Source organism: Alligator sinensis, unplaced genomic scaffold (assembly GCF_000455745.1).
Source record: "Alligator sinensis unplaced genomic scaffold, ASM45574v1 scaffold1216_1, whole genome shotgun sequence".
In the NCBI taxonomy this organism is placed as follows: domain Eukaryota; kingdom Metazoa; phylum Chordata; order Crocodylia; family Alligatoridae; genus Alligator; species Alligator sinensis.
The window spans coordinates 584,334-589,715 of record NW_005842018.1 but is presented as its reverse complement, the minus strand read 5'-3'; the positions used below and the strand labels follow the sequence as shown (position 1 = coordinate 589,715).

Below are 5,382 nucleotides of genomic sequence, written 5' to 3'. Positions count from 1 at the left end.
GGCCGGGCTGTGCTGCTGGGCGCTGCTGTGCTGCCAGGCGGCCGCGCCGCCGCCCCAGTGCCGCGAGGTGAGTGCGCTCCCCAGGACATGAATTGCTTCCCAGACCCCTGGCAGTGCCTCGGGGGACCAAACCAAGGGGCAGCCATGCCTGGGGGTGCAGGAGGCTCCTGTCCAGCCCGCAAAGCTTGGCAGTGCTGTCCCCCTCGCCCCGACTTGGGGTGGATGGGAGGAAAGGGAAGCGCTGCCTTCTGCAGCAATTTGGTACTTCTGTCTGGACGTGCGCGTGGGACGGGAAGGCACAGGGGTTTTGGGCTCGGACGTCCCCGCGAGACAGCAGTGAGGCGGACTTGGATTTCCTCCGGGTAAGGACCGGGGGCTGATCCACAAAGGGGCTTAGGCGCTGCCAAGCTGAGCATCGCACCGCCTGCCTTGGAGGCATCTGGGTCCTAGAGCGGAGTCCCCCAAGTCGGGTTGGGGCAGCGGGTGAGGAAAGCGAGGCGCCCCAGCGGGGATCCTGAGGTGGGGAGCTTGGAAGAGAGGGGTGGATCTGAAATCCCGCTGTTCTCAGGTGCTTAGGGGATCCCATCCCAGGTAGCTGCTACCTCCGAGTGGAATTCGCAGCCTGAAGTCTGTAAGAGAGGAACCTGGGGCACTCCTTTCTTTTGAAACATGGGTGCGGAGGAGGGGGCAGGAGTGGCGCTGCTCTTGTGTGGAAGAGCTCGGTGGCTATTTCAGTGGCTTGTCTGGCATGTAGGAGATGGGCCAGGAGAAAAGCATGCGATCCATGCCTCCTACCACCCAGAAGACTGTCCTATCTGCTGGGCTACAGGGTGCTCGGAGGTGGGGAAAGGGGCCCCTGCTACAGCTGTGCCAGTTTGCACAGAAGAGCAGAAGGCTGAGGAGGGAGCGTGACTGTAGCCTAGTGCTTAGGGCATTTCCCTGGGATGAGGAACCCCAGGATTTCCCATTATATTGTGGGGAATTGAATTGTGAACACCTCTGAAGGGAGTGGAGAGCAGAGGCATCTCACGGGGAAGGTTTGCAGGGAATCCATGTGAGAAATTACTTGAATTGCGTCATAGAAGTAGAAAGTGGCTGGTTAATCTATGGTTTGAACTAGCTAATATACCTAATGCATTTTGCGGTAGGTGAGTCTAAGTTTATGGGCCTAATTCCGTTTCAGTTTTTATTAATGGCATAATTCCTGTTGTCAGTGACTTGAGTCTGAGCAGGCTGAGGTTTCTGAATGATAAGATTCCAGTTGTTGTTAGAGCTGTAAAACCTTCTTGCTACATGTACTTTCAGATTTAAAGACTCGATAAAGGCATTATCACCTAAAGGCTTGAAATGCACATGTCTTAATGCACAGGCATGCAATTCACTTTGACATCTGTACCAGATATTTCCATTAGCTACGCTATTTTTTTTTTCATAGAACCTACTTTTCTGATGCCTAGAAATAGATCCTTGCTTATTCTTGTGAGATTTCTAGTTGTCTTATACTTAGAGCCAAAGGCTCTAGTCCCGTAGGAAGGCTCCTATGTGCCCTGGTGATAATGCTGCTATTAATATGCCCCCTGTTAGGCCAGGCCTCTCTTGGTCTACTGTCTGGTACCACGTAAACCAATACAGCCTGTTCCATGGTTGGGTTGTCAGTGACTAAACCCGTACCCCCGCTTGGATTAGCCTGGGTGAGGAGGGTGTGTGGGCACCAGGGCTGTCCTTGGGGGGGAGTGAATCAGGGTGACCACCCCGGGCCCCCTGCTTTGGGGGTCCCCGAGCTGGGCAGAGTGGTGGCTCTGCGTCCAGCTGCTCATAGCGCGCCCCCCCCCCCCCCCCGCCACTGTCGCCGTCAACAGCAGCGGCAGCTTCTTTGGGTCTGGGATTAGAGCAGGGCCGGGGCCACGCATGGGCTGATTTGCCCTGGGTCCCGCACCCTGCTGGGGTCGCCTCTAGCGAGCATCCAGCAGGACTACAAACAAGACCTGTCAAAGGGTGGATGATCTCCCTGTGAGCCAACGGCCATCCGTACCTGGAGAGGAGACGACCACTTTGTCCGAGGAATCACCAATGATGCACAGCATCTAAAGGTGCCCCAGCAGTCACAGTAGCCTCGGGACTGACTAGACTTGACTTGACTTGATTAATATACCAGTTTTTGGAGAGAGATCACTTTAAGGCTTAAACAGTTGACAAACCAGGGTTTAATGACATTGCTCTCTTTTAGGGAGGACTTTGCTAATTCAATGAGCTGATTTAATAATGGTATGCCCATGCTGATTCAGAGGTGCCATTGCAGCTTGTGTTGATTAGGGGTGCACCAATAGAGATTTTTTTGGGCCGATACCGATGGCTGATTTTAAATGAGCCATATTGGCTGATACTGATCTGATTCCGATATGCAGCCGGGTAGCTTGGAGACCAGCATCAGGCTGGTAAGTCTGGTGGGGGGAAGGAGTGGAGGGAGCAGATTGAGGCCCCTGCGGTGAGGGAGGGAGTGGAGCTGGGGCACTGCAGAGCTGGGGTGGGGCGCAGGATGGAGCTGTGGCTCATCCAGGGGTTGCGGGAGCGGGGGGGCAGCTCCTGCCACTGCACACACCCTGTGAGGGCATGGGCGGCATGTGCCCTGGATCTGCACGTGGGGCAAGGTCGGGTTGTTGCTGCAGGCTGGGGCAGGTGCTGGGCTCTTCCTGGCTGGGGCTGGGGCAGGCGGCAACAATGCTGCGAGGGCAGCTATGGGCGGGCAGGGGGCCACAGCCACCCCAAAATTCTCCATAGCCTCACTCTCAGCGCCACCGTTGCCCGCCCTGAGTGCAGCCTGGCCCAGTCCCTCCATCATGCTGCACCAGGCTCTGCCCCAGCTCACAGTAGCAGCCTGTCCTTGCCCCGCGCAGATCCGGGGCACGTGCCCCCCATGCCCTCCCAGGGTGCATGCAGTGGCGGGATCCTCCCGTGCGTCCTGCTCTGCCCTGGCTGAGCAGTGCCTGCCCCTGCCCTATTCTCTCCCTCACTGCAGGGGCCTCTATCAACCCCCCCCCCCCCAATGCCCCTTCCCTTCCCCCACAACAGACTTATGAGCCAGATGCTGCCCTCCAAGCTGCCAGGATGCACTCCTGGCTGTGTGCATGCTGCAGCTGTGTGCATGCACGAGGCATTTATCAGCCACATTATCGACCACATCAGGCAAAAAAAGCCGATTGCAGGTACTGTCAATTTTCTCTATACCAGTGCCGATCTGATATGGGACCAATGTATTGGTGTACCCATAGTGTTGATGTATGTGTTGTAGCTCAGCACCAATGAACTGCCTGAATATTTACTCTGGACCCATGGCATGTTTTTCAGCCTGCACTGGGCTTCTGGTGTCTACTCTGTTTTAATTTCCTGAGTTATCAGGGTAAGCTTGAAACCTGCTATGTCTACATGACCAGCTGTCAGAGCTTTGGATTGTCTGGTTAACATATCCCAATCACCCTGTAAAGTGTATGCTGTACTGATGATGAGCTAGCAATTACACCTATAGTGGTGGAGACTAGGGGCCAAAATCATCCCTGGTCTGGGACAGTCCTGTTAACTCTGGTTCATAGAACGGTGTCCAGGTACAGGGGCAATGAATCAGATACTAGTGGAGCTGATGAGTGGAAATGAGGAGTTATCTTGCCCCTAACCCTTCTTCTTCCACAGTTGTAGAGTATTTTTGAACTGTGACATTTTCTATTATTCCATTTAGTTTAGTTTTAAATTTCCCAGGCTCCCACCTTTTCTTTGAGAGACTTTTGTAAGCAAATAGATCTCACTGTCAAACTTTAATTGATGTTTAGCCTGTATTGACCTCTTAATTTCATCCCAGTCCTCCTAGTTTATCTCCTTGGTACCAGCCAAAATGATTCCTTTCCTTCCTTGGTGTTTACACACTTAAATTTGGAGTATTGTGTATGATGCCTTCCCTTTTCTTTGTCTTTTAACTGAGCTCTATATTTTTAGAGCAGGGTTCTGATCACTACTTGAAAGGGATCATTGACCTCAATAGGAGTGAAGGAGTTCAGCATTTTGGGGGATTTGTTTCTTTAGTTACTTATCCTTCTCTAATTCTGCTTGAGCTTTAATCATTTGTTTTTCCTTTCTGAATTGCTCCCAGTTTGTCTCCATCTTTCTGGCAATATAAGGACACACAAAAACAGCCATGCTGATAAGGTACAACTAGGGAAATATGTGGGCTGCTTATACAATACTTGCCTGAGGTGTGCTCAGTGGTGTTTATTACAACTCTGTAGCAAGAGGCAGAGAGAGCAGTCCTTCAAACAGAATATTGTGAGCTCTTAGGAAATTGAAAAGTTTGGTGCTCGGTCCTGAAAAATCTGTGCACTGAGATAGAAGAACAAGAGAGAAGACCTGATTTTGAAGGTCTGAGTGGGATAGAGTCATAGAAAAATAGGGCTGGAAGACACCGTAAGTGGGTCTCTGGTCCAGTCATCTATTTATGGAAAGATAATCCCTGTCTAAACCATCCCAACAAGTGCTTGTCTAACCTGCACTTCAAAAAGCTTCCAAGGATAGCGATTCCACAACCTAGAATCATAGAAAATGAGGGTTGGAAGGGACCTCAGGAGATTTAATCCAACCCCCTGCTCAAAGCAGGACCAACCACAACTGGATCATCCCAGCCAAAGCTTTATCTAGTTGGGTCTTAAAAACCTCCAAGGATGGAGATCCCCTACCTCTCTGGGTAACCTGTTCCAGTGTTTTCCTACCCTCCTAGTGAGAAAATTCTTACTGATATGCAACCTAAATGTCCCTTGCTGCAACTAGAGGCTATTGCTCCTTGTTCTGTCATCTGTCACCACTGAAAACAGTCCAGCTCCATCCTCTTTGGAACTCCCCTTCAGGGTTGGAAGGGACCTCCAGGAGGTCATCAGTCCAACCCCTTGCTCAAAGCAGGACCATCCCCAACTAGATCATTATAGCCAGGGCTTCGTTGAGCCAGACCTTAAAAACCTTCCACTGCCTCTCTAGGTAACCCATTCCAGTGCTTCACCATCTTCCTAGTGAGAGTGTTTTTCCTAATATCCAACCTAAACTTCCCTTGCTGCAACCTCTGTTATCTGTTCCATTGCTTAACTACGTGCATAGTTAGAAGATTCTTTCTAGCATCTGACCTAAATTTCTTTTGTTGCAATGTAAGCCTATTTCTTGTCCGCAGAGCCTTCTTTTTGCACTCCCTGTAAGCACAGAGAACAATTGATTGCTACCCTTTTTATAGCTCTTTCCAGTTTGTCCACCTGTTTCCTGAGGCGTGATAACCACAACTGGACTTCAGATGAAGCCTCACCAATACAGAATGAAGTGCAAGAATCCCTTCCAGTGACTTGCACCTGACATTAC

General features: G+C 51.2%; 1 protein-coding gene across 1 annotated transcript in view; it reads left to right on the top strand.

The window, feature by feature from the left end:
* Positions 1-6: 6 nt before the first annotated feature.
* KIAA1324L (KIAA1324 like) overlaps positions 7-5,382 on the top strand; it is a 169,046-nt gene continuing 163,670 nt past the window's right edge. Inside the window, exon 1 of the mRNA XM_006022111.3 lies at positions 7-67. The gene's annotated coding sequence lies outside the window, so the exon portion shown is untranslated. The remainder of the gene's footprint in view (positions 68-5,382) is intronic.